General features: G+C 44.3%; 1 protein-coding gene across 1 annotated transcript in view; it reads left to right on the top strand.

The window, feature by feature from the left end:
• The window catches only part of TACC2 (transforming acidic coiled-coil containing protein 2), a 393,192-nt gene that overhangs the window by 38,671 nt on the left and 341,300 nt on the right, over positions 1–13,221 (top strand). Inside the window, exon 3 of the mRNA XM_078643946.1 lies at positions 12,241–12,393. The gene's annotated coding sequence lies outside the window, so the exon portion shown is untranslated. The remainder of the gene's footprint in view (positions 1–12,240; positions 12,394–13,221) is intronic.

The following is a 13,221-nucleotide window of genomic DNA, read 5'->3' on the forward strand; positions in this document are numbered from 1 at the left end:
AATGAAAATGTTATTATAATAATCAGTCTTCTCACGGTGAAGACAGAGTTTCCCTTTCTTTTCAAAATCCAGCAACAGAGCAGGTCCCGCCCCGCCAGTTGAGGTGCTTTCCATGTTCTCAGCCCATTTAGGGGTTTTCTGCCTTTTGTCATTTGCCTTTCTTTGGAAACTCTCCCTTCTTTTCTCTGCCATGTTTAAAAATACCTTTTCTTGTTCTTGTAATGAACAGGTCAAGTTGTCTCTGTGTGCTTCATTTAAGTCTATAGTACCTATAGTCAAAAAGTATTCTCCCATATAACGTGTAACGTCACTTTTGGTTTGTACAGGATTCAGATTTCCACGTATGGGAAGTTCAGAAAAAATCACGTCATTGTTATAGTAATAATACTGTAACGGTCCTCTTTTGTAAAATAAGCTTGCTAAAACACTACAGGAAATTCCATATGTCAGGGGCAAGTGATGGTATGTCACGCTTTCAGCCACAGAAGTAGGTAGCTTCATGCAGACATAGCAATCCTCTATCTCCATAGTCTCTACATAGTGTACTAACAAGTTTGCGAAAACATTTAAGTGTGTCTTGTTCTTAACTCCGTGGTAATGTAGTCCTTCCTCATCTGATGCTTCTAAGTCTCGTTTTGTTTGTCTGAGTGCTTCCTCACGTCTTTCTACACTTCGTGTTGTCAGTTCTTCAGTGTCAGTAGTCTGTGTAGGGTCGATATTAGTATTTTTACTAACCATAAAGGGAATGAAAACTGTTAGTCCTATCCAAACTAATATAACTATAACTATACTACATATACATACTTTGCAGCATGTTTTGCAACAACTGCGACTAGGCCTTCCATTCGTTCTTGACTCAGACATTTTTGCTCAGAAGAAGTTTTTCAACCCCTCTTTGTAACTTTACACAGGTAGCTTACTCTGTGCAATTTCAGGTGAGCTCTTCTTCTTCGGTAGACAAATCAGTAACCTGATCTTCGTCGCTTTCGTCAGTTATCTCAAGTTACTCAAAATTTTCCAAGATTAAGTAGGTCCACACGGGATCCTGGTATTTTTCGTTCAGTCTTTTTATTCTCTCACTCCTTCTTTTGGAGCCATCTTCCGGTAATTCTGCAATTCGGGGACTTCTTCTTATATCTGCAAGTTTCTCTTGGACTGTTTTTAGTCTTAATTTCAGTCTCTTAACATACCTTGGCTCAATGTGCTTCTTTTTCTTTAGTCTTTTAGCTGGCACTGTGATTTGGCTTTCTTCTAATGCTCTTTTATTTTCACTTGTCTGTGGCGCTTCGGTTTCTGTTTCTTCCCTTCCTGTCTGACTAGTCCCAGGTCTTGTATCTATTTCTTCTGCCTGGTTACTAAGCTGGCCTGGTTCAGGTGAAATTTGGTTTTTGCTTTTGAATGTCTCTGTTTCTGCGTCCTGAACACGTTCTTCTAATTCTAACTGATCCTGTTCAAGCACTTCGATCCCTTGATTTTCTTCTGCTCGAACTTTTACACTATTTCTAGTCTCTCCCTTTTCGATTTCAGGAGTCAGTGGAGGTGTGTCAATCACCTGATCTGTCCCTGTCTGACCTTCTTCTTCGTCCTCAGACTTGATGTGAATCTCAATGATCTGAGGGTCTTCGCCTGTGCCTTGCTTGACCTCTCTATTCCACTCTCTGTCTTCTCTTATTCGCTCTCTTGTTCTGAGTGGGTCTCCAGGGGGATCGATTATGGGTGTCCAATCATCTGGGCTGGTTCTCGGCTGCTCGTCATCAGCTACTTCCGGACCAACGTCTGTGGGATTCTCAGCAGTACTGGTGCTCGGCCATACGTCATCAGTTACCTCCGGGCCAACGCCTGTGGGACCCTCAGCTGGGCTGGTGCTCGGCCGTCCGTCGTCAGCTACTTCAGGACCAACGTCTGTAGACCCCTCAGCTGGACCACCTTCAGCTCCAGGTTCCTCGTCAGGTATCACCTTCTGGGTATGGCTGGCATGGATCCACTTGGGAACGCCCGCGCACTTCACAGCGGTCGTGGTTACCAGGATTACTTGGCGCTTTTCCCCCCACCTGGGTTCAAGACAACTCGAACGAGTGTGCTTCTTTATCTTAACCCAGTCACCAGGAACCAATTTGTGAACTGGGGTTGTCGGGTTGGCGACGGCGTCTGCCCCAATCTGGCGAGAGATAGAACGCACTTGGTCACCCAGTTGCTTGCAGTATTCAAGTACCAAATCATCAGAAATGCTTAACAGTTTGTATCCTGGTACCCAGGCTTGTCTCATCACTCTTCCCATCAAGATCTCATGGGGGCTCAGGCCTGTTCTCCGATCTGGAATGCTTCTGAGTCCCATCAGAACAAGAGGCAAGGCAGTGATCCAGTTCATGCCAGTAGAATCACATATTTTTGCCAATCTATTGTTTATGGTGCCATTTATTTGTTCTACCACTCCAGAAGCCTCTGGATGATATGCACAGTGCAGCTTTTGTGTGATCCCAAATGCTTTGCAGAGTTGAGCCAAGATTTCATTCTGAAAATGTCCGCCTCTATCTGAGTCAATAAAGACTGGAACCCCGAATCTAGGTATCAATTCCTTTAGTAGGAGCTTAGCTACTGTCATGGCGTCATTCTGTGTGGCAGGGTAAGCTTCCACCCACTTTGAAAATAGGCAGACAGTGACAAGGACATATCTTTTTCCCTCACATCGAGGCATGGTAATGAAATCAATTTGTATTCTCACAAAGGGACCCCCTGATCTCCCAATTTTCATCAGTTCAACTACTGTTCTCTTGCCAGCGTTGAACTGCTGACATGTCAAGCACCTCTGGCAAAGGGACTCTGCTACCTTCCTGAACTTTTTGTTGTACCAAGTCTGTTGAAACACCAGAACCATGGCGTCCCTACCAATGTGTGATCCCTCATGTATCAATCTGGCCATTGGGGCAAGCAGGTGTCTGGGTAACACAGGCATACCATTTGGGCCCACAATGACACCATCCTCACGTCTTGGTCTACAACCTTGTTCCTTCCACTTCTCTTTCTCCTCCCAGGGCGTCACATGCTGCCATTCTCTCACTTCATCCCATGTAGGCACTTCTTCAAACATTCTAAGTTGGCAGCTGTTTCCAACCCCACCCCGCCTGGGATTTATTCTCATCTGATCCATAGCGCATTGGTTTGCCACTCGATCAGCAAAATCATTTCCCAAGGAAACAGGGTCAATGCCCTTCTTATGAGCAATACATTTGACCACTGCCAATTCTTTTGGTAATTGGATTGCCTCTAAAAGGTCTTGAACAACTTTTCCATTTCGAATGGGGGTACCTGATGAAGTCAGGAATTCTCTTTGGAGCCATAACTGGCCAAAGTCATGCACAACCCCATAACAGTACTGACTATCAGTATACACTGTTATTCTTTTGTCTTTTCCCAATTTGCAAGCTCTTATCAGGGCGATCAATTCGGCTACTTGTGCAGACTTTAATCCAAATAGATAAGATACTTCTTCAATTTTGTTTAACGTGACCACAGCATAGGCAGCACTTAGGCCTCCGAGCTCATGCCTCAGGCATGAACCATCTACGAACCATTCCTCATCATGTACAGGCAAAGGAGTTTCTTTAATGTCTGGGCGAGGTTTAGTACTGAACTCAGTCAGATCAATGCAGTCATGCTCCTTATCTCCCTTATCTTCCATTACCATTGAGTCAGGGAGTAGAGTGGCAGGGTTTAAAATGTTACATCGGGTGATGACTATATTCGCAGCACCCATGAGAATCCTCTCATATTTAGTCAGCCGACTAGGGGTGAGATACTGAGTTTTTGTGCGAGTCAATAGGATCACAACTGCATGTGGAACATACACAGTTACGGGATGTCCCATGATAATGGACTCACTTTGTTCTAAACTGGTGCAAGTCGCAGCTACTGCTTTCAGACATCCAGGTAATCCAGCAGCCACTGGATCCAAGTTGGCAGAGAAGTATGCCACAGGCCTACTGGTCAATCCATGCTCTTGAGTCAGGACTGACAATGCACAATTGTCACGAGTGTCACAGAATAGGCCAAACTCCTTGGAGTAGTCAGGCATCCCTAAAGCAGGGGCTGTACACAGACAATTACGCAACTTTGTGAAAGCTGTCAAGCTCTCGTCATTCCATTCCACTGGGTCCTTTGCTCCTTTCTTTGTCATTTGAATCAAAGGCTTTGCAAGGACTGTGAATCCCACAATCCATTGCCTGCAGTAACCTACAACTCCGAGGAACATTCTTATTTCTTTCTGAGTACGGGGTAACTGCATATTTTGAATTATTCTGACTCTCTCTGAGGTGACTTTTCTGATGCCTTTCTCTATCTGGTGCCCCAGATATTTTACTGATTTTGAACAGAACTGCAATTTCTCAGGGGCCACTTTATGTCCCTTTTCACTCAGGTGATTCAGTAGGGCAATGGTGTCATCCACACAGTCCTTATGACTTTTGGACGCCACCAATAGGTCGTCAATGTACTGTACCAAAACAGACTTTCCAGGTAAGACTAAAGATTCAAGGCATTTTTTCAAGATCTGATTAAAGATAGAGGGGCTTTCTGTGTACCCCTGGGGGACCCTATTCCAGACATACACGTGACTGTTGAAAGCAAATGAGAAAATAAATTTGCTGTCTGGATGCAATGGAATCGAAAAGAATGCGTGACATAGGTCTATCACTGTGAACCACTCAGCATCCCAGGGAATCTGATACAGAATCACTGCTGGGTTCGGAACAATAGGGCAACAAGGAACCACTATTTTGTTTACCTTTCTTAGGTCCTGCACTACTCTGTACTTACCATTAGGCTTTTTGATGCCCATAATGGGTGAGTTACACGGGCTACTCATCACTTCCTGTATTATGTTTGCTTCTAGCAATTTCTGTATTTCAATGGCAACTCCTGCTCTTACTTCTGCACTCATCCTGTAAGGTTTGGTATTGGGGTACACTGCATTTTCTTTCATTGCTATTTGTATGGGGTCTACGTTTTTCATTAATCCTACATCTTTTCCTGTAAAGTCCCACACTTCTTGTTTCACTGTCTGTTGGAGTTCTTCCGGTAAGTCCTGTATAGTCATTCGTTTGATTTCTGAGTCGGGTCTAACTAACATTAACTTGTAGATGCCATCTTCCTCTGGGGTTTGAATTTCGACGCCTTTTGGTGTGCAAAAGATGGTGCAGTTCATTTTACACAGCAAATCACGTCCCAGTAAGTTCACTGGACTAGTATCACAGACGACAAATCTGTGCATTTCTTTAAAATTTCCAATTGAGATCTCCATGGGCTCGGTAACAGGTGTACTAATCAGTTGATTAGATACACCCACTACTTGGATTGCTTCTCCCGAGAGGGGTAGGTTTGGAACGTCCACTGTTCTCACAGTAGAACGGGTAGCACCAGTGTCCAACAGAAAGGTAACATCATTTCCATCAACCTTTCCTTCAATGTATGGTCCCGACTGGTCTACCGGCAAGGAGGCGCCAAGTACGCACTCCTCGTCCTCCCCTCTCAGGCCCCGTCAGTACTGGTCGTCACAGAAGAAAGTGTTGTTTAACAAATACTGCGAAGTTGCTGTATTTCTATTCTCATTGCCTCCCCAGATTTCTACATCATCACCCTGCGGTGACTTCCCTTTAAAAATAGGTTTTGGCGCTCGGGGCACTTGAATCGTTTTTACCTGCTGCTGGGTCTTTCTTTGTTTTTCATTCTACGTCTGTGGAATTAAATCAGGTGTTTGGGCATTATCAGACTGTAAATATGGACACTCGTCTCTCCAATGTCCAATTTCCCCGCACTGATGGCAAGGAAATTTCTTTTTGGCTTCCTCTCTGCTCATTTTAGCTCGGGGTTTTCCTCCACCCCCGCCCCCAGGGCCTTGGTTCGGGGTAGTTTTGTTCATCTTGCTCAACTGCTTTTCCTGCTGTTCTGCGAGTTTTACTTGAGCCCACATCACCTTCTCCTTGAGAGCCTTTTTCTTCTCTGCCATCTCATCCTCACAGTACTTTGCGTACCGTAAGACCTCATCTATCTTCTTGGTATGCCAACAGATTTTATTATCTTTTATCCACTGACAAATTTCGGGTCTTAAACCGTTTACAAACCTGTAAATGAAGTGGGTCATGTCCTTCATCTCGATGTTATCTATACCACTGTATGTCTTAAATACCTGCAACAGCCTTTCATAAAAGGAGTGCACAGTCTCGTCCCTTTCCTGCGTTGTTCTATCTATCTTGGTCCAATCAGTTTCCTTTGCGGGCACTTTTAGCTTCAGATGCTGAATTACCTGTTCATATTTTCTCATCACTTCCTTAGAGGGTTCTCCTGTTTTAGAATCTCTCGCGTATTCCTCACTGGGCCAAGCTATGGCGATTTTACACTCGGTCCACAGATCTACAGGGACCACTATATCAAAGAACCCATCCAGGTCCTTCCACAGGCATTTCTGTACTTTTACAAACCTTTCTACCTGTCTGTACCAATCCACGGGCTTCTCGCGTAATTTTGGGAAGTCATTAGTAAAGGACACAATATCCTGTCTGGACCAGGGAACGTGTACATATTTTCCACCTGGCACTTCGCTCATAGGGCATAACTGTTCTGGTTTGTCAGCTTCCTTTAGAACGAATTCGGGAGTTGCCTGCTTAGACCTGGCCTCATCCTTTTTCCTAGCCCATCTGGCTTTCCATCTTTCTACATCTCCCCATTTCTGCAATACTGTCAATAATTCTTTGACCTGTGCCTTTTTCCCTGACATGTTCAGGTTTTCTAAATCTTTGTCTGAGAAATCTGCTCTGTACAGTTTCTGCAAGGGTTTCGATTTAGAAATATCTATTCCCATGCTAGCAGCAGTGTCTGTCAATTTCTCATGAAGTACTCGGGCATTTCGGGTAAGACTTTTGCAAATGAACAACAGCTCTTCTTCAGAGTAAGTATTTAATCGGTCTAATCCTACGTTTCCTGCCATTAGTTCTTCTATTTCTACTCTCAATTTGTAGAGATCTAAAGGTTTCGTCTGCGGAATTTGTTTTTCTAATTCTTGACTCCATCTTTCGATTTCCTCCGGAGTCATCGGTGTGACACTCTTAGTACCCGAAGTCGATTCCATTTGAATCTCCCTCGTATTGAAAGGATTATGTCTTTTCTGCATCCTTTTCCCTGTATTCCTAATGGGCAGATCCAATAGTGAGACTTCAGACTCGCACTCGCTCGTCTGTTCATCTACGATTAAGGGTTCTGGTCTGGGCTGTGCTATGACGGGAGTAATGACTGGAGTTTTCGGACTCCCTTGACGGTCCCCATACAACGGAACCACCGGTCCGATAGTTACTGGGATTGTCAAGGCTTCAGGACTGGTATTTAACTGGGAGATTTTCTGAATGATCTCAGCTCTCTGTTTTGCTAGAACCTCCCGCTCCTTTTCTTCCAATATTCTCTCTAAGGTTTTGTCATGTAACACCTGCGGGGTCAGAGTGGGAGCATTACTCGGGGCAGTGGGATGTGTCTCACTGGGTCCTTCGCCATAATTAGGTCTTGGGAACAAACTTCCTGTACCTAGGGATCTTGGTTCCTTTTCATATAGAGGCTGTAAGAATGGAATTCCTGAACCTGATGGTCTAGCCTCACCTTCGTAGGGAGGTCTCGAGAAAAGGTCCCTTTCACGGGAGTATCTCACATCCCCACTAGCTGGTATTCTTGGATAAAGATCTCTTGTATCTACAGGACCTAAACTCTCGGTATAGGGAGGTATGAGGCAACCCCCTCCTACACTGGCAGATCTGGCCTCATCCTGGAGATGAGGTCTTCGAGAATTATCCCCTTCACTGCAAGGTCTATTTCTTTCATTGTAAGGAGGCGGACTTCTCATAAACATATCGTCTAACAATTCATCATCCGACTCTCCAATAGGCACCCAATGTTTGCACTTCTCTGTCTTCTTTTCCCCCCCAGGAGGATCATTCACTGGCATCATTGGAAACAGTCCTTCTACAATCATATTTTGTCTCCACTGTTTCATCTTTTTGGCTCGGGTTTCCTGCTTCAACTTTGGATAAAATTTAGTTAACCCTTTATCCATCCGTGGCTTATCCCTTTCGAAAGCCTCGATTTCCCATTCCTCTAGTGCTTCGTACTGCGTTAATCTAGGTCTGGGATGTAAATCATTCATTCGGGTTCTCAAATTAAATAGAATTCTGCTGTTAAATGTTCCGTCTAACGGAAAAGCCAATACTCCGTCATCTTTTGTGTATTCCGCCCAATTTTCCAACCATACACATGTGTTGTACCCTTTATCGAACATCATGAAAGATGCGGGAGTATTCGGTGGTGGAATGACAACACCTTCTCTAGTTTTAATCGGCTTGTCTTTTTTGAAGTAATTCTTTACTTTATTTACAAGGGACAATTTTCTCTTGTTTCCGTACATAATGTCGTGTTTTATGCCTTTAAACTGATCTCTCTCAAATCCCAAATCTCTCGGATCGGGTCTAGTATGCGGTCTGTACGAGTGCCACATACGATTCCTACGAGTGACTTTGTTTACAAAATCACTTCCAATCAAAATGCGTCTTTTATTTTCGTGCGGCCAATAAAATGCACGAGTTCAAATATTTTTCGACCAATGGGTGCGCGGCCCTTTCGCGAGACAGTTCTCATGCTTCGGCGCTCACCCCTTCTTTACAATTCCAGCCCCGCTACCCGCCCGCTGCTTCTACCAATCCCAGCGCGGCACAGAGTGACGTCAGAACAGCTTCGCGACTGACTCCCTCCTTTCCAAGGTAACGGAAACTTTCTTACTTTCTAAAGTGCTTAGTGCTTGGTTATTTCACAACGAATACACATTCGCCACTGTGCTCAAGTGTCTAGACAGGAAAGAAATTTTCACTGAAAGTAAACTACTTCCATTTACTTTTCACACACTACGGGTAGATCTCTTCTGCCTACCCTTCACTCAAGCATTGGTGAACCTGCTACTTCCCTAGACTCATCCACTTTTCCGGGATATATCCGAGTCTATAGTTTCACCAGCGAACCCCTTTGCTTTCACCCGAGCTCCGATGAACCTGCTACTCTTCCGGGGTGACCCTCACTAGGTTATGCCACAATAGGATTTTCACCAATGAACCTCGTTGCTAACATTTATTCAAACATACATTCAGAAAAAACCCTAGTTAGTGCTTCCAGTTCTGCCTAACCTGCACCGACCTTCCTTAGAGCAAATGACCTCAGAGCAAGTGGATTCTATTCACCACTCGCTATTCAATTCCCCGGGGATTCCCAACATACATAGAACACTTACGAACAAATGAGTTAATACATATATCAGTACAATAATAAGAAAAACAGTTTAAAACATTTCATAATTTTTTAAAGCAAACATTTCGAGCGAGTGATCAGATCACCCGAATTGCCCACTCTTGTTAGCAGCATCCGACTTAGCTAGACTAACTAGTCCTACCTAACTTTTAACTATTCCCTAACCATCCTCTATGCTACCAGAAAATTACTGCTAGAGATCGCGGGTCACCCGACCAATAATTTTGCCACTTCCGGCTTCGGGCCCATATATTTCAAATCACCATATACATTGATCGGATGACGTCACAATCTACTACCAATAATTGTGAGTTCCTTTCGATTATTTCCAGTTGTACCCGACTTACCATCCACTATTACGGGTACCTATGACCACAATGGATCAGGGAGCTAGCTGTAAAAGAAAGGTAGAGGAAAACACTACTCATCTTATGGCTTTACTTTTCATGAAATGACCACGGACAACTGAGAGTTTTAAAAGCTTTATCTCAGATTTTAAATTCTTTAGAACATACACTCCACTACGAGGAGACAGTCTAAAATCAAATTTGCAAAGAATACATAGCTGTATAGAAGAACTATAAAGGCAATCATTTGCGTTTAAATGCTAATGCAAACAGGGAAACAAACTAAGAGAGCTATCGGGCTAAATTTCAAAGTTACTTTAGTAATATTTATGGGTGAAAATCAGAGTCCATAACAGGAAGTTGCAAACTGCAATGGCGAAAATGATTTCTAAAAGGTAGGGTAACATAGGAACACGCTATGCAAACAAATGTAAATAGTTTTATGAGATGCAATGGTTTGCGGAAAGCATGGAAAACTTATCATATGCAAAGATATGTCTTTATTGAAGCAAAGACAGAAAATTAGAAAGGTGCAGTTTAAGAGCTTCAGAGCGATATTTACCTAGACTGCTGTGGAAACCAACCCTGGCCACGGGTCAGTTAAGGACAGGAAACCCTCAAGGAAGGATACCCCTCAATGGACAGCAGGTGCAGAATGGACACCCAGGACAGGACAGGAAACCCAGATTAGGATCAGGACAGGACCACCAGGACACGACCAGCACCCGCAGTTTGGAAGCAACGCCTGTCCTCCACCCTCTCTGCAGCTATCGATCAGAACCCCGATTGGGTCAGCGAACTCCCAGCAAAGTGCTCCGCCAGCACTTTTAAGGTTTAGTAAAACCTTAGTCTATGGTCACATTCGGACAGAGTGCTCCGCAGCGCTCTGTATCTTCAAGTCACCTATTGAGTGCGTTGGGTCAGTGACAGGTCAGCTATTCAGACAAGTCGGACAATTTCCCTAGGTGAACCCAGGGTAGATATACTGTTTTGGGACCGTGTACCACCCCCCAAATGTTGCAAAGTGTCAGAATCCCCAATTTCGATTGGTCCTAAGGTAGGATTTGGTTAACACACCAATCAGAACAGACTATTCTAAGGCCTATTTTGCATTCTAAGGTGCCGCCTAGCAAGATTGGGGTTCCCACGAGAAGTCGCAGGGAATACAATGGAAAGAAATACAATGTATTCAAATATGGTACAAGTTAGACTTTCTCGCTGGGTGAAGGTGCATCTTCCCATGCAGGCTCTGGCAGCAACCTTCTTTGGCTTGGTTTCAATGCCACCTCGCCACGGCTGATCCTGCGCAGTATTGCCCTCCAAGATGGACTCCCCAGCCCCATCACCCCTCAGCGACGAGGATACATGAAAAGTAAGCGAAAACAAATTAGTACATAAAAATAAATGAATGTATTACATGTCATGATTTCGTAATTCAGTTTTATCATTATAAAAATATACTTATGCATTAATTGTAAGTGCAACGAACAATATCACAGGAGCAGCAGCACAAAGCTTCACCACGTTATGAAAAGCACAGCCATCTTATTGCTATTACGCATGCGCACCCTTTCCCTCTCAAACTCTGACTGCGTCATATCACATGACTATGACCCACGCATGCGCAGAAACAGAAATGCAAGCAGCGGCCATTTTAGACACAATTATTATTTATATCAGTAAAACACATAGGCAAGCTTCTCTACCTTTCATGCATATCCAAAATAACGAGATTAGTAAAACGTACATTTGTTATGATGTTACGACAGGTTCGAGGTTCATGAATCGAGCAAGTCGCGATGCGAAATCTTGCTCTATCACAGGGACATCTTAAGGATTTTGGGGGCCCCTTGTTCAAACATATTTTAGGGGCCCCTGTTCGGAACAGCTTTGAGTGTATGATTCAATTTCACCTCGTTCATGCCCTCTTTGGCCAGATCACTGACACACTCATCCAAATTCTAAATGTGTTTACATATAACATTCAGGGATAGGGACATGTGTTTTTAATATTATAAAGCAGCAGCAGCTGCAGCTCGCTTATATTACTGAAAATAATCTCTGTGACACCCTCCCATTTCTCATACGTGAGACTGTGATCTAAATAAACTTTTTTTATGGAGGTTGCATGAAACATAAACACATTTCTCTGCAAAATTTCTGTCATAAGCTGTCAAATATCGACCACATTACAAGTAAATGAAAGGAAAACAGTATTTAAAGCAATCTGTTTGAGAATTATTCTAGGTCATCGGGGCAAGACACTGCAGAACATAGCTGGCTCTATCAGGGGCCCACTGAAGCTCAGGCCCTGGGCCAGAGCCCGCTTTGCCCACCCATGCCTTAAAACGCCTCTGCCAAGCAGAGCACACCCACTCCGGCCCGCTCTGTGCAGTCTGTGCTGTTCAGGTATCTCTTTGACGCCCTTTGTTGAGTTTTCTGTGTCACAGGGAGGGGCTGTTTCCAGCACACCCAACAATAAACTCTGCCATGTCCTCACGTGTGCTATTAACCGGAAACACTCCCTAGGAGCTGCTACAGCTGTCAGTAACTCCCTTTTCCCCAGGTGTTCCTCGGACGTGACTTTATCTCCCGGAACAGTCGAGGAGCGGGACGTGCAGGCGGCAAGATGGTAGCCTTTTTTGGAGCTTCGTGAGGGACCCTGCCGGGACTACCATGTCGAGAATACTCTGAAAAGGCAGGCACTGGCTGCAGCAAGGTGAGTGCTATAAGACCTGCCTCAGGGACGGAGGGAGCAAAACTCAGTTACTCAGATGCTAAATAAGCTCCAAACATTTGGTTTTATTTTTATCTTTTTACTGTTGGCAAGTAAGGAATATACGATGTTACATCGCGGTGTTCACACTGCGATACCTTTACAACGCAGGAATTACAACGCAAGTCGTTACAACGACTTGCGTTGGAGGGCGCTGGACTTAGGAATAGTATGATTTACTATTCCAACTCCAGCCTACGTTACAGTAAGGAAGATGTTGGAATAGTAAATCATACTATTCCTTAGCTTAGAGCGCCATCCAGCGCAAGTCATTGTAATGATTGCGTTGTAATGCCCTCGTTGTAAAGGTATTGTGGTGTGAACACCACGATGTAACCAATGTTTCCCTCTGGCTTATGCTCCCTTCTAAACCTATACCCGTCTAACCCATGCATTCTTCTCTGACTCCATATCATCCCTTCTAATGCCATACCTTCCGCAGCAATGCCCCGTGTCACAATATCCCCCGACCCCCTGCCTCCTCTTCCGCTCTGGTACCCTACCCTGCACACGCCACCTTACCCGCTCACTTAGTACCTTACGCTCTGATTCAGTTTATTTCTCTCCAACCGTATAACCTATCTGCATACGGCACCTATCTCCTGACCTGGCACACTGTCCCACAACCCTGTCCCTACAGGTGTCTTTATATTGCTTTGTATCCAGGCATCTTAGGGGTACACTTACCATGCAAAGGCCTGTGCGTAGAACAGAAAAGAAGTCAGCCAACCAAACCCGAGAATGATCTTAACAGCTAATGCTCCGAAAGAG

This window comes from Lissotriton helveticus, chromosome 5_1, assembly GCF_964261635.1.
Source record: "Lissotriton helveticus chromosome 5_1, aLisHel1.1, whole genome shotgun sequence".
NCBI lineage: Eukaryota > Metazoa > Chordata > Amphibia > Caudata > Salamandridae > Lissotriton > Lissotriton helveticus.